Source organism: Arachis ipaensis, chromosome B6 (assembly GCF_059453495.1).
Source record: "Arachis ipaensis isolate K30076 ecotype BB chromosome B6, ASM5945349v1, whole genome shotgun sequence".
Classification (NCBI taxonomy): domain Eukaryota; kingdom Viridiplantae; phylum Streptophyta; class Magnoliopsida; order Fabales; family Fabaceae; genus Arachis; species Arachis ipaensis.
This window is the reverse complement of record NC_142441.1, coordinates 70,453,108-70,479,607: the sequence shown is the minus strand read 5'-3', so window position 1 is coordinate 70,479,607 and position 26,500 is coordinate 70,453,108.

The following is a 26,500-nucleotide window of genomic DNA, read 5'->3' as shown; positions in this document are numbered from 1 at the left end:
AAATATTGATAAAACCTCCCAAATTCTACACAATATAAACCACAAAATTAGTGTTTATCATGTTGTTCATGTGGATTGAACCACCAGCAGAATGGTCTAAGGACATCTTAGCCATATCTGTGAGTCCATAATAGAACATGTCTAACTTTACCCATCCTGGAAACATTTTAGTAGGATATTTTCGTAGCATCATCTTATATCTCCCCTAAGCATCATAAAGGGATTCATCATCTCCTTGTTTGAAGCCTTGGATATCCAGTGTCAACTGGCTCAGCTTCCTTGGAGAAAAGTATTGATTCCAAAACTTGTCCACCAGCTGATTCCATGTTTTCAAGCTAGACATGGGTTGGTTGTCTAACCACCTCTTTGACTGGTCTTTAACAGCAAAAGAAAAAAGCATCAGTCTGTAGACATCCTGGTCTACTCCCTCAGTGTACACTATGTTAGTATATTGCAGGAATTCTGCAAGGAATTCCATGGGCTCTTCTTATGGAAGTCCATGAAATTGGCAGTTTTACTGCACTAGAATGATTAACTGTGGGTTGAGCTCAAAGTTAGCTACTCCAATAGGAGGTATGCTAATGCTGCTTCCATAGAAGTCAGGAGAGAGGGCTGTATAAGACCCTAAAGTTCTTCTGAACTGTGCATCCCCATTCGGGTTCATAGTGAACTCTTTCTATTTCTGTACACTCAGCCAGGAAACAAGGAAGTGGGAAGGTGTGTGTCTATATATCAGAGTATATAGCACTTCCAGTAAGATGTCTTGAGAAGACAAGAAGAATGGAGGTGGAGGGAGAGAGATGGATTTTTTTTCGAAAATTAAATAAATAAATAAAATAAAAATAGAAAAGTAATTCGAAAATAAAAGAAATAATTAAGAAATTTCGAAAATTAGAAGAGAGAGGAATTAGTTAGTGAGTTTTGAAAAAGAAGAGAGAGAACAAGTAACTAATTAAGAAAGATTTGAAAATAAGATAAGATAGAAGATTAGAAAAGATTTAATTTTAAAAATATTTGAAAAAGTCAACAAGATAAGATAAGAATTGAAATATTTGAAAAAGAATTTATTTTAAAATTTAGAATAAGATAAGATAGAAAAGATTTTAAATTGAAGATAAGATAAGTTAGATAAGATAAGTAAGTTAAGAAAAGATAAGTTTTAAATTAAAAAGATTTGAAATCAAAATCAAAAAGTTTTCTAATTTAAAAATATTTGAAATTTAAATTTTAAAAGAAAGATAAGAAAGAATCAAATTTTAAAAGAAAGAACTGAAAAGAAGTAAAAGAAGATAAGATTTGAAATTTGAATTTTGAAAAAGATTTGATTTTAAAATTTGAAATTTGAATTTTAAATTTTGAGTTTTGAAATTTGAAATTTAAATTTGAAAATTGAATCTTGAAAACTTGAATTTTGAAATTTTGAATTTTGAAATAAGATAAGATAAGAATTTGAAAATTGAATTTTGAGATTGAAGCAAGATAAGACAAAGGTTTGAAAAAGATTTGATTTTTGAAAATGTTAGATTTTGAAATTTAAGATTTGAAATTTAAATTTTAAATTTTGAAATTGAATTTTAAAATTTGAAATAAGATAAGATAGGATTTTGAATTTTGAATTTTAAAGAAAGATAAAAAGATAAGATAAAATTTTGAAAGAGATATGATTTTTGAAAAGATTTGATTTTGAAAATTGAAAACTAAGATAAGATAAGATAAAAATTTAAAATTAAAATCTGAATTTTTTATGTAATTTTCGAAAATTTTAATTAAAATAAAGATAGAAAAGATATTTTTTTATTTTTGAATTTAATGAGGAAAGAGAAAAACAACAAAAAGATACCAAACTTAAAATTTTTAGATCTAAAGGGACCTTGTGCGAAAATTAACAAGAAAAGCACAAAGAGACACCAAACTTAAAAATTTTAAGATCAAAATAAAAATAAATACAAGAACACTTTGAAGATCAAGAAGAACACCAAGAACAAAACTCAAAAAATTCAAAGAACACAAGAACATGCAAAAAACACCAAACTTAAAAATTTTTAAAACAAAACACACTATTTTCAAAAGTTTTAAAATAAAAAACACTAAAAGATACCAAAATTAAAATTTTTGAAAACAAACAAGGAAAATAGCCAAGAATAATTCGAATATGAAGAAAAAAAACCAAGAACAGGTTAAAAGAAATGAAAACCAAAGTGACCAAGGGGCACCAAACTTAAAGATTGGCACAAGACTCAAACAAAAGAGAAAGATTACTAAAGAAAAGAAAAGATTTTGAAAAATTTTTGAAAAAGAAAACAAGAAATAGGTAAGACTCAAAAGTAAAAAAATCAAAAGAAAATACATAGCCAAAAACAGAAAAGGTTTTGAAGATTTTTAGAAGAAAGACTCAAGAAATTTGAAAATTCTCAATAACAAAACCAAAAGACTCAAAACAAGAACAAAGATTAAACAAAGAAAAGAAAAATATTTTTGAAAAAGGTTTTTAATTTTTTCGAAAATACGAAGAAAATAAAATGAAAGACTCCAAAATTAAAATAAAAAAATTACCTGATTTGGGGAACAAGATAATCCATCAGTTGTCCAAACTCGAAAAATCCCCAGCAACGGTGCCAAAAACTTGGTGCACGAATCCCCACACTCCGTATAACTGTACCAACAAGTACACTGGGTCGTCCAAGTGTACCTGAGCGAGTCAGGGTCAATCCCATGAGGATTGTGGTTTGAAGCAAGCTGTGGTTATCTTGCAGGTCTTAGTTAGGCGGATGAAAGAATAGGTGGATGAAAGAGTAGGAGGTGTTGGTTTGTTATTTTTAATTGCATAAAAGGAATAAAGAAAAGTGTATAAAATACTTTTGTGAATTGGAATGTAAACAGTAATAGGAAGATGGCTAAGGATTAGAGTTGCTTTGTCTTTCTGAATTAACTCTGGTATTACTGTCTCCTTTGACGGTGAATGATTTCTTCTATGGCAGGTTGTATGTGATCAACGCCGTATGGCCGCGATCATTAATCTCCTCTAGCAGTTCATTCTCTTTGGTGATCCTACTCAAAACACCACAGACAATGTCGAATCTTCTGGATCAGAGAATGCTGCTTCTTTGATTTCTAGCCTCTACCACAGAGATCCTAATCTCCTCAAAAATTGGCTGAATTGGTGTCTCGAGAAGTCCCCAACAAAGTCGTGGATTAGCCATCTGAGAGATGTACAATCAAGCTGGCGGTTCATGCTTTCCAACTACATATTCACACGAACCCAAGTAGACATGGGTATTTGTCAGGCATATGGTCTTAATATGATGAATAGAGCTGATTTTCACGGATCATCCTATTCACCATGTTGAAGAACAAGTATACATCTTCGAATTAAATCAAACACGGATTGAAGGAAAATAGTAACACTTTTATTAATTCATAGGACTCAACAGGGCTCCTCCCCTCAACCTATGAGGTTTAGAAAATCATACTGATGGAAATACAATGTGGTAAATGAAAATATGATGTAAAGTGGCCGAAGATCCTTAACAAAGAGTGATCTTCTACTTTAAATACTAAACTGATGACTAGTAAGGGTAAAACAATCTTTTTAGTGCTAAAATTCACTTCTAGGGCCCACTTGGTGAGTGTTTGGACTGAGCTTTGATGAGATCCCCGTCCTAGGAGGCCTCTAGGGTGTTGAACGCTGGCTAGTGGGTCCTCTTTGGGCGTTTGGACGCTGGTTTCTTCTCCTTGGGCACTGGACGCTTGGAAGGGGGCAGGAGGCTGGCGTTGGACGGCAGTTTTGGGCCTTTTAACCTGAAAAAAAGTATAGACTATTATACATTAATGGAAAGCTATGGAAGTTAGCTTTCCATAGCCATTCAGAACACTTTATTTTATCTTCTACTGCTCCAAAAAAGCTCTTCCGAGTGCAAGGAGGTCAGATCCGGACAGCATCTGCAGTGCTTTCTCTGTATTTGAATCAGAGTTCTGCTCCAGCTCCTCAATTTCAGCCAGAAAATACCTAAAATTGCACAAAAATACAAAAACTCATAGTAAAATCCAAAAATGTTAATTTAACACTAAAACCTATAAAAACCTAATAAAAAGTAAACAAAACATGCTAAAATCTATATGAAAATGATGCCAAAATGCATATAAAATATCCGCTCATCAGTATTCTATTCTTTGTGTCTGTGTTTTATTTTCCAGTATTCTTATATTTATATTCTGATTTCTATTTTCTCTATTTTTCTTTATTTATCTGTATCTTCTAATTATTGCTTCTCTGTATTATGCTATTTGTCTACTAAAGAACACAGAATTAATGAACTTAACTAATAACCCCGACCTTACTAAGAACTCCCCAGTTCTTACCCCTTCTTTCCCCCTTCAGATGGAAGCATGAGTACCCTTCCGTGGTTCACTGATGATCTTTCGCAAAGAAGATTACACTCTAGGTAGTCTTCTGAGTCTAGGGTGAATCTCATTCTCTGTTTATATGTATATATGGTGAGACCAGCCAACGTTTGCACCCCGTTTATATGCGAACTTTAACCTAAATCTTGTGCTCGAGACTCCTGTTATGTGGCTACTTGATGAAATACCAGAGAAACGTTGATGAATGGATATTTTATACACTTTTTGGCATCACTTTCATATAGTTTTTAGTAGTTTTTGCTTAGTTTTTATTGAGTTTTTATAGATTTTAGTGTTAAAATCACATTTTTGGATTCTACTATAAGTTTTTGTGTTTTTGTGCAATTTCAGGTATTTTCTGGCTGAAATTGAGGAGCTGTAGCAGAAGTCTGATTCAGAGATAGAGAAAGCACTGCAGATGCTGTCCATATCTGACATGCCTACATTCGGAAGAGCTTTTTTGGAGCTACAGATGTCCAAATGGAGCACTCTCAATGGCTATGGAAAGATGACCTCTAGAGCTTTGCAGAAATATATAATAGTACATACTTTGTTTCGGATTAGAATGCCCAAAATTGGCGTCCAATGCCAGCTTCTTGCCCACTCCAGGCGTCCAGCGCCCAAAAGAGTAGAGATCAATATACAAACGCCCGAGAGAACCCCCCTGCTGGTGTTCCACACCCAAGGAGCCTCATAGCACGTGGATCTCATCAAATCTTAGCCCAAACACTCACCAAGTGGGCCCCAGAAGTGAATTTTAACACTAAATAGAATGTTTTACCCTTACTAGTCATCTGTTTAGTATTTAAGGGATTTTATTTATGTAATTTAGGGTTTTTTGATTCCATTCAGCACCATACATATTTTTAGCATTGTTTTTACTTCAGTATGGGTTTCTAAACCTCCTAGGTTGAGGGGAGGAGCCCTGCTGAGTCCTATGAATGAATAAAAGTATTATTGTTTCTTCTTCGATCCGTGTCTGATCTATCTCTAAGATGTATAATCCGATCTTCATCATGGTGAACAGAATGATCTAACCAATTAGCTCTGTTCATCATATTAAGACGAACGTGCCTGACAAACACCCGCATTTACTTGGGTTCGTGTGAATACTTGGCCAAAAAGCACGGACCAACAGCTATGTTTATACATCTCTCAGACGGTTAATCCACGACTTCGTTGGAGACTTCTCGAGACACCAGTTCAGCCGATTTCCGGGGAGATTATGGTCTCCATGGTATAGGCTAGAATCCAAAGAAGTAGCGTTCTCTGATCCGGAAGATTCAACCTTGTCTGTGGCGCTTTAAGTAGGATCGCCAAGAAAATGACTTGCTAGAGCTTCACCCTCCGTCAGATTGAATGACCACAGGCAATAGCGTTTGACTTGTAGCAGAGGAGAACAATGACCACGGGCAATGGCTTTGATCACTTATAGCCTGCCATAGAAGAAGATCATTCACAAGCAAGGAAAATAGTAATACCAGAGTACATTCAGAAAGACAAAGCAACTCCGACTCTCAACTCTATTCTTATCCCTATTTCTACTTAATATCCAAGCATTTATGACATATAATCATTCAAGATTTACATAATCCAACTCCTTCTGATTCCTGATGTTAGGCATTTATCATCGATCTAGATTTTCACAAAATAGAATTCCATCATTGAAAGTATAGTCTAGACTGACAATTAACACCCAAATCAAATATTCAAATTCAAATCAAATATATAAACCGAGAGTATTTAGCTCCCGGGTCATTCTCCCTAAGAATGCAATCAAAGTGTTCTACACTTTCAGTTGCGAGGGCAAAGGGGGTTTTCAAGCAAGAACTGAAAGTTTAAAAGAACTAAGCAATGAGAGAACTAAGGGATGTGGAAAATTGTAAACAAAGTAAAGAGAAGGTAAGATCAAAACTAGTGAAAATGCTATAAATGCAATGAAAGAGCCTTGACTTGAGAATAAGAGTATCTAAGGAATCCTATCATTGCCATAACCACAACTATGATAATTATCATGAGTCAATCTCGCCTAGTTAACTCCAAGGAGTAAGTCAAGCAAGCATAGTTGACCTTAATCCATAAGTCCTAACCAACTTACCAAACTAGTTGATAAAAGGCTAACGTCAATGGAAACAAGAGTCTACTAACTACCCAAGAATTACCACTAAATGTCGGACATTATGACTCTAGTATCCTAGGAACTCAAACCTCAAGCCAAGGTGGGAAAAGCTACTTAAAACTTAAAGTTGGCATTTTCACAAACACCTTGTGTGCATAAAAGTAAAGTATGGGAAATTGCAAAGTAAAATGGAAAACTATAACCAACTATCAACAAAACCAAATGTAAATAAGCAATCAAACATAAAGGAAGCATGAAACATAAAATTCATTAATCAAAACTTCAAGAAACACAAAATTGTAATATGAAGAAAGTAACTTGAACCAAAAGGAAATGAAGGTAAAAGTGCTTTAATTAAAGAGGAAGTTGAGAGTACTTACAATTAAAGAAGCAAAATCCAAAATCAAAGCTTGCTATAAAATGCTACATGAAAACTACATAAACTCTAGGAGAGCTCTCTACTCTACACTACTCCTACTCCTAATTACTATGCTACAACTATGTAAAAATGTGCTCCAATGTGTTCCCAAATGTATCCCCCTTCATAAGTGTTGAATTCTCCTTTATATAGCAGTCCAAAACAGCATTCCAAACTTCCAAAATGGGCCAAGAGGCCTCCAAATTCGTGCAGCACATGTTTCATTAATGCAATCATGTGCAGGGACCTTTGCGTACACACAGGTGCTTGTGCGGACGCACACTTCGTTGTGTGTGCTTTCCTTGTTTTCTTCATGTTTCTCCCTTGTACATGCTTTCTCCCACTTTTGGCCATCCATTCTTGCCTCTAAGGTCTGAAATCACTCACAAACCATATCACGGCATCGAATGACATAAGAGTGGGACTAAAAATCACCAATCCAAGCATTAAAACGCATGTTTTCACATTTAGAATCAAAATAGGGATCAAACACAAAAGTATGCTATTTTGGTGCTTAAGTGTGAGTTCGTATGCTAGAATCCATTCAAATCAAGCAAAAATATCTCGGAAAATATGGACTCATCAATTTCCCCACACTTAAACAATAGCATGTCCTCATGCTAAATAAACAAGGAGAATGATCAAAAGGGTAATCAACTTATTAAATGCAACTATCTATATGCATGCAAGTATGTATATACTATATATATCTATCTATCTATAGTGTCCTATTGATTTGGTGAAAAAAAATAATCAAATTCCAAGCAAGCATATATGTATAGGGCTAAGCAAATTCAATGCAACAAAATCTAAAGAATTGATTCAAGTCATCAAAATTAGGCACTTGCAAGAATGAATGATAGGAGAAGTGGGAATCATAAACCACTATTTTATGATTTATCTTGTGCTCAATTGAGTGTTTTTATCAACTCTTCACCCACTTATTCATATGAATTGCATGATTTTACAATTTCTTCCTCATTCTATGATATATGTGAAAACATGTTTCCTATGCCTTAAAAATGTTAATTTTAATTATCCTTTACTACCATTTGATACCGTGATCCGTGTGTTGAGTATTTTCAGGCTTTATAGGGCAGGAATGGCTTAGAGGATAGAAAGGAAACACGCAAAAATGGAAGGAACGCACAAAAATAGAGTTTTGAAGAAAATGGCAGCGACGCGCATGCATGGACTACGCGGACGCGCCCCTATCGCAGAGCACGAGCGACGCGTAAGCGTGATTGACGCGTACGCGTGAGAAGGAAAATCTTCAATTGACGCGTACGCATAACTGACGCGTATGCGTGATAAGGAAAACTCCCAAATGACGCGCACGCGTGACGGATGCCACGTGCAGAAATCTGCAGAAAATGCCTTCAGTGATTTCTGGGCCCCTTTTCGGCCCAGATCCAAGCCCAGGAACACAGAATAGAGGCTAGAGAATGGGGGAATTAAATTATTCATGAATCATTCATTAAAAATATACAATTTTAGGTTTTAGATGTAGTTCTCTAGAGAGAGAGGTTCTCTCCTCTCTCTTAGGTTTTAGGATTAGGATTTCTCTTATTTTATGGTTATTTTCCTCTCAATTCCAGGTTCAATGTTCCTTTAATTTATGTTTCTCTTCTACTTTTAGTTATTCTAATGCCTTTACTTGTTAATTACTTATGTTGCCAAATTGGCTTATGAACCTTCTCATGTTAGATTTGAATATTCTATTTAATATAATTTGAGGTATTTCAGATTTATGATTTTCTTTTGCTTTCTTTTATTTATGATATAAATAATTTGGATTTTTCTCCTTTTGGCTATGGTTAAGTAATTGGTGACACTTGAGTTATCAAACTCAGCAGTTGATTAAAAATTGGAATTGCTGATTGATTTGGATCCCTCTAAAGCTAGTCTTTCCATAGGAGTTGACTAGGACTTGAGGAATCAAGTTGATTAGTCCACTTGACTTTCCTTTATTTAGTAAGGGTTAACTAAGTGGGAGCAATAAACAATTCTCATCACACCTGATAAGGATAACTAGGATGGGATTTCCAGTTCTGATACCTTGCCAAGAGATCTTCTAATTATTAATTTATTTTTCTTGCCATTTAAATTACTTGTTCCCTATTTCAAAAACCCAAAAATTATATCTTTTTCCATAACCAATAATAAACACACCTCCTTACAATTCCTTGAGAGACGGCCCGAGGTTTAAATACTTCGGTTTATTATTTTTATTGGGTTTGCTTAAGTGACAACCAAAATTTTTGTACAAAAGGATTCTCTATCGGTTTAGAAACTATACTTACAACGCGATTATTCTTATAAAAATTCTTTACTAGCAGAAAATCCAGTTCGTCAAAATGGTGTCGTTGCTGGGGATTTGCAACTGTGTGCCTTATAATTGGTTATTGTAAATATTTTCGTTTCCTTGTTTATTTGTTTTTATTTTTGTTTTTAATTTTTATTAGATACCATGAGTTCTCACCCCCGTCGCTTTGAGTTTGGTTCTATTGTTGTTGAAAGGAATGGAAGCTATAACAGTAACATGCATCAAGGTCGAAACAATCACAGATGGAAGAAGCCACGAGGATCTGATCAACCCTTTAGGTAGCAACACCTTCCAAGACAATAGTTATGGTGGACCCTTTTGTGGCAGCCAACACCTACCAGTATACTATGGTCAAGAGCCATTCCGATGTGCGTACCAAGATGATAGATATGGTGGACCCCTTGTAGTTACCAACAAGCCCCATCATATGCCTATGAACCACCACCTCAACATAGCTTTGAACCACCACACTCACAAGCCACCTACCACCATTCACCTCCATATGACCCTAACCCTTACCCACTCCAATTCCAATCCAGTTACTCCCAAGAACCACCACTTTCATATGCACCATGTCCATATCCATCGACCCAAGAATCACAGGAGCGTCTCAAGAGAACAGTGAAAAAATTTCATGCAACTCTTCACTAACTAGAGCAAGCGATAAATCAATTAGCTTCCTAACGTTCGAACACTTAAGGAACCCCCATGGCTTCATGTGGACAATCTAACGAAGAACGTAGTATGAAGGAGATACTAGAAACTCCGGTGGACAGTAAGGAGCATGACTTTGTACTGGAACAAGTGGAGGAAGCTAAGATTATCAAAGAAGAAGAATTGGTTGAAGACTTAGGAGATGCTGAACCTCCATGGGAATCAAAAATTGTGGAGAATTCCGCCAAGAAATTTGCAATTGATACTAAGGAGGGTAGTGCACGACCCCCAAAGCATGTATCTTATGAAGAACTAGACAGAACAGATCAAGAAGCGAGTTTCCTTGGTAATGATAACTATGAATTCAGCTCTCTTAGTAATGAACTTGCATCCACAAGTGACTTCTTTGAGATTGAAGAATCTTCCCCAAGTGAATACGAAGTTGATGTGGAGGTAGACTTTTCTCAACCTCCAACTTATGACTTGAGTGATGAGGAAGATATTGAAGACTTTGATCAAGACGTGGTTGTAGTTGACGAGGTTTGTTAGGAATTGGAAGAATTCACAAAGGAGTACAAAGAAGTGGAGCTTGAAGAACCACTGGAAATACCTCTCCCAAGGCCATTACCACCCAATACAAACTTCAAGTGGGTAAAATCCTTAGCCTTTATCTTTAAATTTCCACTTGAATATGGTTTCCTTGAAACAGATGGCCAGCTTAGAGCTCTTTGCGGCTTTAAGAGTAAGTGGGAAATGGTTCGTAATCAAAGTTGTTATGCAAGATTCAATAAGGCTCCACGCTTTAATTTGAGGTGCAAGGATTGGTACAGAGTCTGATTGACTGGGTCTCGGAAGATGTTTGGTCATCTTGGTGAGAATACAAATTTCGTATTGCCCGGCTGGAAAAATGTAGATCAAGACAAAGACGGGTACAAAAGCAAGGTTTGGGATCCTGGAATCTATTCTGACATTCAACATTCCGGGAGCCTGAAAACCTATTTGAACTTACTCGAAGGCTTTACATGCCTCGTTTGGGACCCCGGAGGCTATTGGAATTCCAAACATTGGTGGAGATTTCAGGATGAATTCAAACACAAGCCACCATAACAAGGAGCTCATCAAATTTCCAACTTAAGGACTTTAACTAAAAGTGCTAGGTAGGAGACAACCCACCATGGTATGATCGCTCTTTTTCAGTATTTGTTCAATTTTGTTTTGCTTTATTCCTATTTTTATTATTCTATTTTTCTTGGAATTCATAACATCCGCATCAGCATCTGCATTTTGCATTCTACATATAGAATTCTGCATCCAAAACAAAAAAGAGAGATCCCAAACCATGCGTGCGCATGGGCCACGCGTGGGCATCGACTCCAAATCGACGTTACAATCTAACGCCCAGAAAGTTGGGCTGGAATCGTGCGGATGGTATGCATTAGGCATAATTTGGGCCATGCGTGCGCGTCGTTGCGCCAAAATGACATTGGATTTGTGCGTTTAGCAGAATTCTAGTCGACGCGTACGCGTGCTTCACGCGTACGCGTCATTTTCACTATCTCTCGTTCATGCGTTCGCGTGCATGACGTTTTCGCGTCGTTGCACTTCCACCTCATCCACGCTTTCGCGTGACCCACGCGTCCGCGTGGATTTGAATCCACTTAACCGCCGACGCGGAAACCCTAACCCAGTGTCGCTCTCCTTTTTCTCTTCTCCCCTTCCCTCACCATCCTCTCCTCTTCCCCTCTGCAACCACCACCGCCGACCAGCCGCCGCGCCACCGCCCCCGCCATCCTGCGCCACCACCCTTGCCCCCTCCCTTCTCTTTCCCTCCCCCTCTCTCTTCCTCTTCCCCCCCCCCTTTTCTCACCCTCCCTCCCTCCATGCGGCCGAACCACTGATGGGAAACTTTTGTGGAAGAAACGAATTTCTCCAAAACACCCAAATCTAACCGGCAAGTGCACCGGGTCGCATCAAGTAATAATAACTCACGGGAGTGAGGTCGATCCCACAGGGATTGAAAGATTGAGCAATTTTAGTTTAGTGGTTGATTTAGTCAAGCGAATCAAGATTTGGTTGAGAGATTTGTGATTAACCGAATTGAAATTGCATAGAAAGTAAAGGAAATGGGTAAATTACATGAAATTAAAGAGAACTGGAATTTAAAGTGCTGAATCTTAAAGAGCAAGAAATTAAATGGCAGAAACTTAGAACGCAAGAAATGTAAATTGTAGAATCTTAAAATGCAAGAAATGTAAATGGCTTGAATTGTAAAGGGAATTGGGAATTGGATTTGCAAAAATTAAACAAGGAAACGTAGAATTGCAACAAGCAGAGAAATAGAAGAAGACTTGGATTGAACCGGATCTAAAAAAACAGAATTGTAAATGAGCATGAAAACAGTAAACAGGGAATGGGAAATGGGAAATCTGGATCTCAGGACCCAAGAGACTAGAAAACCAAGTCTAGATCTCAATGCCTTCCTAGATCCAACAAGAACAATTGCAAAGGAAATGTAGTTTGCAAAGAAAGTAGATGAAAAGCAATTAACCGAAACTGAAATTCAATTAAGCATAAAATTAAACAAGATCCCAAGGTGAGATTGAAACAGAAGTTCTTCAATTCTCCACCCAAGATCCAAGACAATTGTAATTGAAATTGAAAGCAAGAAAACTAAGAGGAAGGGAATTCAATTCTCCTTCCCCAAGACTTAGAAATTTAAAATTCACTCAATCACCAAAACTCTCCGAAAACTTTCTCTCAAAACTCAAAGGAAAAGCTCTTCTAAAAACTTAAATCCTATGCTATTTATACACTTTCTTCAAATGGTCTTCAAGCCTTCAATTGGGCCTTTGCTCTTGATGGAATTGGGTTGATAGAGGCATTGGTTGATTGCTCTTGGAGTTTGGAGAAGAACCGAATTAAACCGGGTTGGAATCATGAAAGCTTGAGTAAAAGTTGGAGTAAAAGTTTGAGGCTAACTTTTACTCCAACTTTTCACATCAGCCACCCTCTTTTGCTGATACCAACGTTGGGGCAAAAGTTAGGGGTCTAACTTTTGCTCCAACGTTGGCCTCCCCTTGCACACTCATGGCGCCAACGTTAGCCAAAAAGTTAGGGGCTAACGTCGGCGCAAACTTTTGCTCTCCAGGGTGTTGATTTGTGATGCCAAAAGTTAGCCAAAAAGTTTGAGGCTAACTTTTGCTCCAGCTTTTTGCCCAAAAGTTAGCCAAAAAGTTTGAGGCTAACTTTTGCTCCAACTTTTTGCCCAAAAGTTTGCACAAAAGTTTGAGGCTAACTTTTGGTCCAGCTTTTTGCTTCCTGGTTCATTTTCAATTAATCCAAAAGTTTGAGCTAAAGTTTGAGGCAAACTTTTGCTCAAACTTTTTGTCCTCTCTTCCTCCTAACCATTCCTTCTTGCTTCAACCTTTCTCCAAGCTTTCTTCACCTATCATTAATCAACCAAACACATCAAAGCTATGCTCAAAATCATGAGATATTCATTCTTTCATAATATGTGACAATTATAGCATAAAACCTCATGAAATTGCATTAATTCATACATGGTTGATTAAATCAAAGGAAACATGAAAATCTACCCAATTGGCTTGCTTATGGCTCAAGAAAGTGCATAATTCAATTGAAAACTAAAGAAAAAGACTAGTGAAACTAGGCTAAGATGACTTGTCATCACAACACCAAACTTAAAGCTTGCTTGTCCCCAAGCAAGAAATGAATTATGCTCAATGGTTCTTTCATTTAAGACGGATTGAAGAACAACTTGTAAAGTCCTGTGAGTGAAGTGATCAAGTAACAGTGGGGTGAACTCTAAATTATATGCTCATACAAGGGCTTCAGTGCTTACTAGTCCTCACATATTGGGAGTCTTAGGTCTTAGGATTTTCATCCAAATGATATCATGGAGATCTCTTTATATGTAGTCACCTTGAAGCAGCTTATAGTTTCTGTGCTTTGGCCTTGACTCTAAGTGTCATGTCTCAAAGCGGCTCTTTAGATAAGCTTTCAATCAATACTCCTAAACCAGTTGGTTTTAAGGTATTAGGTGTTGAAGCACCCCTAAGGATTTACTTGCTCAAGCCTCTTTCTTTGACACAACTCAACCACAAGCATTTACTAGGCTAACAACTCTTTGAGTTTTGTTTCTTCTTTCTTTTTCTACCTAGTAATTGATGCTCAGAGCCTTGGGCCATGTTCTTTTTTTCTTTTGTAATTTCTTTATTTTCTTTTGTTTTGTTTGCTGCTTCTTGGATCAATTGATTTTTGAGAATCTCCACAATACTTCTTTGAACTTCATGTCCTGCCTATGAGCTCCCATGCAAGTTTTCACAAGCATGCAACCTCAATACACAATCATACAACTAGAACCGCCACTTCTCCTAATCTTTTGCTTGCCTCAAAATTGTTTAATTCCTCAATCCTTCTTTTCAAAGAACTTTCATGTGATGCATTTTTTTTTGAACATTGAGTGCAAACAAGTTTTGAAGAGAAAAATGTTGTGAATGATCAAGCATCTTGCTTATTGAATTACAGAAAAAAACTATGCTATGCAGGCAGGCAGGGGTATTATATAACTTTCAATTTAGCAGCATCTGATACAAAATAATCACTGAACAATACAACCTTTTGGAGTTCACTTGCTTTCCTCCTCATCATCATCATCACTGATCCACACATTCCTTTTTCATCTCTTTGGTTGATGATGCTTAATCCTTCCAAAAGTTTGTATGGTACTCTGCAGTGATATTGAAAGTTGCTTGTTCCCCAAGCACTTGAAAGAATAAATGGTTAGCTTGCATGATTTATTTGTGGGCCCTTGAACTTACTTTGGTGTGGGAACACCAAACTTAGTACCTTGCCAATGGTTCTCATGCATCAGATTAACCATGTGTGAAACTCTTTTTCTTTTTTTCAAAAGTAATAAAACTGAAAACTAGGAAACGGCAGAATAGTTAGCTAGTTTATCTAAATGCTTGAAGCTAGCATTATGCAGAGAGTGAGAATGTGTTTTATGATGGGATTTTGGTGGAACACCAAACTTAGAATCCTTCATTCTCCCTTAGATTGTTTTGGTGTGCAACACCAAACTTAGCTTCTTGCAATATAGATAAAACTAATTAACCTTTTTATTGAAATAGGTATGAAAAGAAAACTACCTCAGGTTGGGTTGCCTCCCAACAAGCGCTCTTTTATTGTCACTAGCTTGACATCCTTCATTCTGTGCTCATGGAAGTTGAGGCTTCTGTTGCCTTAGATTTCCTTCTCTTGCTATGGGCTTCCTTCTCTCTGTTTCTCTTTCCATAGCCTTCTTACTTTCCTCCATGACTCCCTTCTCTTTCAATCTAGCATCCTTTTCATGGCTCTTTGGGTTCAGAGTCCCCTTCTTCTCACCCAATTCAGCAAGGTTTTGAACCAGTTGTTCCATCTGCCTTTCAAGTCTTCTGAGTGAAGCCTCTTGGTTCTTGCTTATCATCTCTTGATGTTTCTTTATTTCTTCCTGCTCTATTGCCATCATTTCTTGAATTTTTATGGACCTCTCCATCAGCATTTCTAGAATATAGATTCTTTGAAAGGTTGGAAGTGGTTGTGGCTGTGTCAATTGTGGTGGTCGATGAAGGTCATTTTGGGCGAATGGTGAGGTAGGACGGGGTTGGAAGTGTGTGTGATTGTTGTTGTGGGGGTGTGTTTTAAGTTGATTTTTGAAGCTGGGATTGTTGCAGTTGAAGTCCCTTGGTCTTTGGTTTTGGTTCTCAATCCCCCTCCCATTAGAATGAGTTCTCCAAGGTGGATTGTACACATCATTCTGAGGCCTGTGTTGGAGCATGCTAGAGTGATTGCTTGGAGATTGTAGTTGCTCATAACTTTGTTGCTCATGGTTAATGGCCCCAAAACTGTGTTCAGCTTGATTACACCCATATGAGCTTTGAGTCAGGTTATATGTATGTACTACAGCATGTCTCAACTCAATGATTTTTCTAGCCATCATGTCTAGTTGTTGTAGAGTCTGCTGATGCATCTGCTTGTTTTGGCTTATGACTGCACGAGCACCTTCAATTTCTTTCTCTTGTGTGAATGGATGTACTTCTGCCTCTGGCTTAACAACTCTCTGTGATGGGTTCAACTTGACTAGGAGTCCACTCATCAGTTCTTCCCATCCGATAATGCTTCCTTGTGGAAAAGCTTCAAACCATTGGGCAACATCATTCATGGCTATGGATAGTTGCTTCAAACTATAGGTTACATTATCATCCAAGGTGGGGATATTGCTCTCATTATTGCTAGAATTTGTTGAGTTCCCCTCCATGATCTGCACAGTCACAAATAATTCAAGTGATGATTGAATATTTTCAAGCTCAGAATGTGATTCAGAAGGTTAGCTGGCACAAAGTATCAAACAGTTGATGGACTTGGGAGATTAGTGGCAGAAATTGCTTCTCTTGTGTAAGCAAGAGCATTGCATAGAAATTAAATGGCAGAAACTTAGAACGCAAGAAATGTAAATTGCAGAATCTTAAAGTGCAAGAAATGTAAATGGCTTGAATTGTAAAGGGAATTGGGAATTGGATTTGCAGAAATTAAACAAGGAAACGTAGAATTGCAACAAGCAGAGAAATAGAAGAAGACTTGGATTGAACCGGATCTAAAAAAACAGAATTGTAAATGAGCATGAAAACAGTAAACAGGGAATGGGAAATGGGAAATCTGGATCTCAGGACCCAAGAGACTAGAAAACCAAGTCTAGATCTCAATGCCTTCCTAGATCCAACAAGAACAATTGCAAAGGAAATGTAGTTTGCAAAGAAAGTAGATGAAAAGCAATTAACCGAAACTGAAATTCAATTAAGCAGAAAATTAAACAAGATCCCAAGGTGAGATTGAAACAGAAGTTCTTCAATTCTCCACCCAAGATCCAAGACAATTGTAATTGAAATTGAAAGCAAGAAAACTAAGAGGAAGGGAATTCAATTCTCCTTCCCCAAGACTTAGAAATTTAAAATTCACTCAATCACCAAAACTCTCCGAAAACTTTCTCTCAAAACTCAAAGGAAAAGCTCTTCTAAAAACTTAAATCCTATGCTATTTATACACTTTCTTCAAATGGTCTTCAAGCCTTCAATTGGGCCTTTGCTCTTGATGGAATTGGGTTGATAGAGGCCTTGGTTGATTGCTCTTGGAGTTTGGAGAAGAACCGAATTAAACCGGGTTGGAATCATGAAAGCTTGAGTAAAAGTTGGAGTAAAAGTTTGAGGCTAACTTTTACTCCAACTTTTCACATCAGCCACCCTCTTTTGCTGATACCAACGTTGGGGCAAAAGTTAGGGGTCTAACTTTTGCTCCAACGTTGGCCTCCCCTTGCACACTCATGGCGCCAACGTTAGCCAAAAAGTTAGGGGCTAACGTTGGCGCAAACTTTTGCTCTCCAGGGTGTTGATTTGTGATGCCAAAAGTTAGCCAAAAAGTTTGAGGCTAAATTTTGCTCCAGCTTTTTGCAAAAAGTTAGCCAAAAAGTTTGAGGCTAACTTTTGCTCCAACTTTTTGCCCAAAAGTTTGCACAAAAGTTTGAGGCTAACTTTTGGTCCAGCTTTTTGCTTCCTGGTTCATTTTCAATTAATCCAAAAGTTTGAGCTAAAGTTTGAGGCAAACTTTTGCTCAAACTTTTTGTCCTCTCTTCCTCCTAACCATTCCTTCTTGCTTCAACCTTTCTCCAAGCTTTCTTCACCTATCATTAATCAACCAAACACATCAAAGCTATGCTCAAAATCATGAGATATTCATTCTTTCATAATATGTGACAATTATAGCATAAAACCTCATGAAATTGCATTAATTCATACATGGTTGATTAAATCAAAGGAAACATGAAAATCTACCCAATTGGCTTGCTTATGGCTCAAGAAAGTGCATAATTCAATTGAAAACTAAAGAAAAAGACTAGTGAAACTAGGCTAAGATGACTTGTCATCAACCACCCACCGCCACCACCCTTTTGCCGGCCACCACCCCCAACGTCACCCCCCTCCTCGCCCCCTCCCCTCTCTTCTTCCCCCTCTTTCACCCCCTGCCCCCACCCGAACCACCGCCCGCACTCCCAGCGCCGCCGTGCCGCCTCCCATCGCCGCCGTACCGCTCACCAGCACCACCACACTACCACCCTCTCTCTGCGTTAAATTTCTGCTACTGCGCACACCAGGTTCCACTACACTCCGATTCCTATCCCGTTCTAATTAGTTAGTTTACACATTTTTCAAATTCTGTTCAAACTAGGATAGTTAGAGATGCATGTTTGTAGTGGATTTTAGGTGGTTAGGTAGCTAGGATGTGATTAGTGGACTTAGGCCTGATAATTGCACCGTTCTTGCTGCTTGCTTTATCTGTTTTGCACTTCTGAAATTGCTTTGCTGTCGATGCTGCTAATATGCTATTCATTACGTTTTAATGTTGTTTTGATTTTAATTGCATTCCTTACTGCAGATTGAGTGTGTCTATTCTGAATTCATGTGCCTTGCTATTTTTTACTCTTTTCTGCACTACTTTAATATCATATGAACTGATTTCTGTTGTTGTTTATTACCCGGGAAAGTCCAATTTACAGTCGAAATGCTGCCCGATTTTTTTCTACAAAAATTGTTTCACTCAACTCCCATTCATGAATTGGCCTTGGTACTTTTGAATTCTGCACTAATTGGTTTCAACCAAGACAATTCATTGAAGGATGGGCCAGCATTCTTACTCTTTCTGGTTCCCTTATTAGTTAAATAGCATTATTGATGATTTCATTCATTTTACAATTCTTTTATTTACATATTTATCATCAATAAACTGCAATCTTTGCTTGAATGTGAGTTGCTTGTTCTTTAAGTTTGTGCAATTTCTGTTAATTAGAAACTACAATAGCATGCCACTTACTTTAACTTCATTTTTTAACTCTTAACTGCATTAACTTCCTAACTCTCTTTTAGTTTTCACCTAACTACTTTCAACCCATTTCAAAGCATGATTATTGTTGTTCCTAATAAACAAACATTTCGCATATCATAGATCTTGGATTGTGATTTTTATTTCAATTCTTTGACTTTTAGCTTTGGATACAGTCCAAAATCCTACATCTATCTAACTCACTTCATGCTTATATTGCTATTCTATTACTCTTTTGCCCCCTCTATGCTTATACTACTCAAATACTATTTGCTTACCTGATTTGTTGCTTTATTTAATAAACTATATCCTGAAACCTCTACTTTTCAGGATGTCCGACCCAAAAGGCAAAGAAAAAGCCAAACAGGCACATGCAAAAGAAAAAGAGGAGAATCCTCCACCACTATTTTGGATATCCTCCAGGATGATTTCTGGTGGGAGAAGAACTTTACCCCGCAGGAAAAAGCTGATCAGTTAGTGCCTACCACTGACCCAGTCAAGTTTGCAAACCGATACTGTGAACTGAAGTATCCGGTCTTTGCAACTTCAAGGAACCTATACCTGGAGAAGACCCTCAAAATTCCAGCTGAACTACAACAGTGCACTATAGAACGGATAAAATAGAGATGCTGGTTCTTCTTGGAGAGGAACTTGACTGAAGTCAATGCATCCTGGGTCAGAGAATTTTACTGCAACTATTTTAAGACGACCCTGGATGCAGTACAGCTCAAAGGGAAGCATTCTAGTTACTGAGGAAGCAATTGAAGACATCCTCACCCTCCAGCCTAAATAAGATAAACCAGATGGTTACCAACAGGCTGAGGAGGATATGAGATTTATGAGGTTTGATTGGGACACAGTAAAGCGTATTATAGCTCTTGATCCTAATGTCCCATGGGTGATGGGCAAAACAACAACCACTCCGAAGGGCATCAAAATCATCTACCTGAATGATGAAGCTCGGCTATGGCAGCAAACTCTGAGCAACTTTGTGATGCTGAGCACTCACGAGACTGAAGTGCCCGCTGCCATGATTACACTTATCTGGTGCGTGATGCAGGGCAAGGACATGTACCTTCCCCGATTTATCCGGTACTATATGTCCAGGGTCCTTGTCCGAGGCACTCTGCCCTTCCCCTATTTGATTACTCAGCTGGGCCGCTGAGCTGAGGTGCCCTGGGAGCTTGCAGATGAGAAGCCACCTGTTGCCGACTGCAAGAAGATTATTCCACATGGCAGAAAGTTCCAGGCTTTGGGCTACAGACCACCCTTTCTCACTGCCTCCGCTGATGCAGCCACCTCTTCTGCTACCCCTTCAGCATCCGCTGCCCCAGCCACCACCACAGCATCCCCACCTGCTCACGAGCCTATCTACCACCTAGTGCACCGACTCTTCGCACGGCTGGATTGGATGGAGTGCCACGACAAGTGGCATTATGAGCATCTGAAGCTGTTGATCCGGTCAGGCAACCCTGACATCCCCTCCGAGCCTGACACACCATCAGAGCCATCTGAGGAGGAGGCGGATGATCATGAGGAGGAGGCACGTCCAGAGCACCAGTATGCAGCATCCCAGCAGGCAGAGACCCAGCATGAGGAGCCTCCGCAGACACAGCCATCAGACCCACAGGCACCGATACAGGCAGAGCCTCAGCCACTATCACTACCAAAGCCCACAGAGACTCCAGCAGCACATCCTTCCGGAGATGACACTTCTTCACACCCTGTTTGATTGAGCATCGAAGACGATGCTATTATTTAAGTGTGGGGAGGTCGCCATCTCTGGCGAGCTTTATCTTGGTGAACTACTTTCAGACTCTTTATCCTATTTTATTTCCTTTTCTGTATTTTTATTTTTATCTTTATTTTATCTTATTTCCCTTTCAGTACTTGTACATTTTCTTTTATTGTATTTCTATTTATTTCTACTTTATCTCTACTTTATTGCACTTTGGGCTGTATATATCTTAGATATTTAGCTTAATTTGCACTCTTAGCTTATTAGTTGTGATATAGAAAATATGGATTATTTAGTTTAGTTTACCCTTTTAGCATATGAAAATTTGGATTAATTGAAAATAAAGAGTAAACTAGAATTTTTAGTTTTTCAGAATCACAACAATCCACCCACCATATATATATATATATATATATATATATATATATATATATATAGCAATAAATGTTGGTAAATTGACAATATTTTTCAAAGAAAATACTTATTTTTATAAGAGCCATTCAAAGATTCACATTGAGTTGAATGGAAACTCTTGATTTCTACTTGCATGATATACATAACTGATATATGGTTTTTGAGTCAAAGAACACACAATCTGTGAGTTTTTTAGCTTAATTTCATGGTTACGTCATTTAACCATAATTTTCATTGCTGTGTGTTTCGCGCTTCTTTTCTATGCTTACAATCTTTACTTTGTTTCAGTCTGTATGTCTAATATAGAATGTATTTACACACTTGCATATGATTGAGGCCATTATTTGAACTTTTTGCTCACTTACCCCAAATACGCCTACCTTTTACGTCACCCTTGTTAGCCCCTTGAGCCTTTTAATCCCTATTTATTCTATTCTATAACCACGTCACTAGCCTTAAGCGAAAAAACAAATTAAATATCCCAATTTGAATCCTTGGTTAGCTTAAGATGGAGATTGTGCATCCACTAAGTGTGGGAAAATTGTGGAAACATGGGATGATAGGAAAGGCATTCAATTGATAGAAATTATTTGAAATTTGGGTGCATGCTCATGTGAAATCAAAATAATTAAAATACCATGTGCATTGTTATATTGTACTTATGTTTCAGATAAAAAAAATTAATAAATAAGGGGACAAAATTACCCCAATAATGAGTTTAGTAAAAAGATCAATGCACATAGGATAAATTAAAAATAATTTGATGCATGAGTATGTGATAAGAAAGTGGGAAAATTATGGGAAGCTAAGCATAATTTTAATTGTATAGAGTATGTATATGTTAGGTGAGATCTTAGACTAATAAAGGATTCAATTTATAGCTCACTTAGCCTTATATATATACCCTCACCCTTACCTTAGCCCCATTATAACCTTGAAAAAGACCTCATGATGTTTGCATGTGTACATTAAATATTTGTTGATTGGTTAGATGAAGAACAAAGTTTTAGAAAGCATGACTAGAAAAGAATAGAGTGATTAACCCCAAATATCGAGTGATTAGAGTGTAAACACAAATCCAGTGAGGGTTCAATAGCTCAATTCCATATATATTCATGTTTAAATTATTGCTTGTCTTGCAAGTTTGTCAAATCTTTTGGTTAAACTCAATTCAATTGTGAACATATTTTAATATGGCTTGGCCTTTGTTGTGCATAATTGATTCCTTGAAAAATTTATCTCAATTTGACCACATGTAAGCTTTATATATATTAGTGGATAGTAATTAGAATTGCATGATTCATTTAGATAGCTTGCATTTAGAATAGATTGTATTGCATAAAATTCTACCATTCTACCTTCACTCTTTTTCCATTTCTCGTGAATTTAGCATGAGGACATGCTATTGTTTAAGTGTGGGGAGGTTGATAAACCACTATTTTATGATTTATCTTGTGCTCAATTGAGTGTTTTTATCAACTCTTCACCCACTTATCCATATGAATTGCATGATATTGCAATTCCTTCCTTATTCTATGATATATGTGAAAACATGTTTCCTATACTTTAGAAATGTTAATTTTAATTATCCTTTACTACCATTTGATGCCGTGATCCGTGTGTTGAGTATTTTCAGGCTTTATAGGACAGGTGGTGCGCAGAAATTGTGATTACACTTTGATTATGTAAAATTCATTGCTCTTTCTTTCCCTGGCAATGGCACCAAAAACACGATGCCAATACCATGGTTCATAACTTCGCACAACTAACCAGCAAGTGCACTGGGTCGTCCAGGTAATACCTTACGTGAGTAAGGGTCAAATCCCACGGAGATTGTTGGTATGAAGCAAGCTATGGTCACCTTGTAAATCTCAGTCAGGCGGATATAAAATAGTAATGGAGTTTTCGAAATTAATTAATAAAATAGGGATAGAAATACTTATGTAAATCATTGGTGAGAATTTTAGATAAGCGAATAGAGATGCTTTCGTTCCTCTGAACCTTTGCTTTCCTGCTATCTTCATCCAATCAGTCTTACTCCTTTCCATGGCTGGCTTTATGTAATGCATCACCATTGTCAATGGCTACTTTCGGTCTTCTCTCGGGAAAATGATCCAAATGCCCTGTCACGGCACGGCTAATCGTCTGGAGGCATCACCCTTGTCAATGGTTACATCCTATCTTCTCAGTGAAAGTGGTCAACGCACCCTGTCACGGCACGGCTATTCATCTGTCGGTTCTCGATCATGCTGGAATAGGATTTACTATCCTTTTGCGTCTGTCACTACGCCCAGCAATCGCGAGTTTGAAGCTCATCACAGTCATTCAATCATTGAATCCTACTCGGAATACCACAGACAAGGTTTAGACCTTCCGGATTCTCTTGAATGCCGCCATCATTCTAGCTTACACCACGAAGATTCCGATTAAGAGATCTAAGAGATACTCATTCAATCTAATGTAGAACGGAAGTGGTTGTCAGGCACGCATTCATAAGGAATGATGATGATTGTCACGTTCATCACATTCAGGTTGAAGTGCGAATGAATATCTTAGAAGCGAAATAAGATGAATTGAATAGAAAACAGTAGTACTTTGCATTAATCTTTGAGGAACAGCAGAGCTCCACACCTTAATCTATGGAGTGTAGAAACTCTACCGTTGAAAATACATAAGTGATAATGGAGTTCATTGGTCTCGGCCCCAGAGGGGAACCGGAGTAACCAAGACTGTGAATACAATGATAACAAGTTCTATTTATAATAAACTAGCTACTAGGGTTTACAGAAGTAAGTAATTGATGCATAAATCCACTTCCGGGGCCCACTTGGTGTGTGCTTGGGCTGAGCTTGAGTGTTGCATGTGTAGAGGTCCTTCTTGGAGCCAGTTTGGGCGTTGAACTCCACTTTGCAGCTTGTTTCTGTCGCTGGATGCCAGAATTAGGCAGAGAGCTGGCGTTGAATGCCAGTTTGCATCGTCTAAACTTGGGCAAAGTATGGACTATTATACATTGCTGGAAATCCCCGGATATCTACTTTCCAACGCAATTGGAAGCGCGCCATTTCAAGTTCTGTTGCTCCAGAAAATTCACTTTGAGTGCAGGGAGGTCAGAATCCAACAGCATCAACAGTCCTTCTTCAACCTCTGAATCTGATTTTTGCTCAAGTCCCTCAATTTCAGCCAGAAAATACCTGAAATCACAGAAAAACACACAAACTCATAGTAAAGTCCAGAAATGTGAATTTAACATAAAAACTAATGAAAACATCCCTAAAAGTAACTAGATTCTACTAAAAACATACTAAAAACAATGCCAAAAAGCGTATAAATTATCCGCTCATCACAACACCAAACTTAAATTGTTGCTTGTTCCCAAGCAACTGAAAATCAAATAGGATAAAAAGAAGAGAATATACTATAAATTCCAAACTATCAATGAAACATAGCTCCAATCAAATGAGCGGGACTTATAGCTTTTTGCCTCTTGAATAGTTTTGGCATCTCACTTTATCCATTGAAGTTCAGAATGATTGGCATCTATAGGAACTCAGAGTTCAGATAGTGTTATTGATTCTCCTAGTTCAGTATGATGATTCTTGAACACAGCTTCTTTATGAGTCTTGGCCATGGCCCTAAGCACTTTGTTTTCCAGTATTACCACCGGATACATAAATACTACAGACACATAATTGGGTGAACCTTTTCAGATTGTGACTCAGCTTTGCTAAAGTCCCCAATTAGAGGTGTCCAGGGTTCTTAAGCACACTCTTTTTTTTTTGCTTTGGACCTTGACTTTAACCGCTCAGTCTCAAGTTTTCACTTGACACCTACACGCCACAAGCACATGGTTAGGGACAGCTTGGTTTAGCCGCTTAGGCCAGGATTTTATTCCTTTAGGCCCTCCTATCCACTGATGCTCAAAGCCTTGGGATCCTTTTTATTACCCTTGCCTTTTGGTTTTAAGGGCTATTGGCTTTTTGCTCTTGCCTCTTGGTTTTAAGAGCTTTTGGCTTTTTCTGCTTGCTTTTTTTTTCTTTCTATTTTTTTTCGCCTATTTTTTTTTCTGCAAGCTTTGTTCTTTGCTGCTTTTTCTTGCTTCAAGAATCATTTTTATGATTTTTCAGATTATCAAATAACATGTCTCCTAGTCATCATTCTTTCAAGAGCCAACATATTTAACTTTCTTAAACAACAACTTCAAAAGACATATGCACTGTTCAAGCATTCATTCAGAAAACAAGAAGCATTGTCACCACATCAATATAATTAAACTAAGTTCAAGGATAAATTCGAAACTCATGTACTTCTTGTTCTTTTGAATTAAAACATTTTTCATTTAAGAGAGGTGATGGATTCATAGGACATTCATAACTTTAAGACATAGTTACTAACTACTAATGATCATGTAATGAAGACACAAACATAGATAAGCACATAACATAGAAAACGAAAAACAGAAGAAATAAGAACAAGGAATGAATCCACCTTAGTGATGGTGGCGTTTCCTTCTTGAGGAATCAATGATGTCCTTGAGCTCTTCTATGTCTCTTCCTTGTCTTTGTTGCTCCTCCCTCATTGCTTTTTGATCTTCTCTTATTTCATGAAGGATGATGGAGTGCTCTTGATGTTCCACCCTTAGTTGTCCCATATTGGAACTCAATTCTCCTAGGGAGGTGTTGATTTGCTCCCAATAGTTTTGTGGAGGAAAATGCATTTGAGGCATCTCCGGGATCTCATGGTGATGAGCTTCATACGCCTCTTGAGCTCCATGAATGGGTTCTCTTGCTTGCTCCATCTTTTTCTTAGTGATGGGCTTGTCCTCTTTAATGAGGATATCTCCCTCTATGTCAATCCCAGCCGAATTACATAGGTGGCAAATGAGGTGAGGAAAGGCTAACCTTGCCATAGTGGAGGACTTGTCAGCCACCTTGTAGAGTTCTTGAGGTATAATCTCATGAACTTCCACCTCTTCTCCAATCATGATGCTATGGATCATGATGGCCCGGTCTATAGTAACTTCAGACCGGTTGCTAGTGGGAATGATTGAGCATTGAATGAACTCCAACCATCATCTAGCTATAGGCTTAAGGTCCAGTCTTCTCAGTTGAACCGGTTTGCCTTTTGAGTCAATTTTCCATTGAGCTCCTTCTACACATATGTCCATAAGGACTTGGTCCAACCTTTGATCAAAGTTGACTCTCCTTGTGTAGGGGCGTGCGTTCTCTTCCATGTTTGGCAAGTTGAACGCCAACCTCATATTTTCCGGACTAAAATCTAAGTACTTCCCCCGAACCATTGTAACATAGTTCTTTGGATCCGGGTTCTTACTTTGATCATGGTTCTTGGTGATCCATGCATTAGCATAGAACTCTTGAACCATTAGGATGCCGACTTGTTGGATGGGGTTTGTTAGAACTTCCCAACCTCTTCTTTGAATTTCATGTCGGATCTACAGATACTCATTTCTTTTGAGTTTGAAAGGGACCTCGGGGATCACCT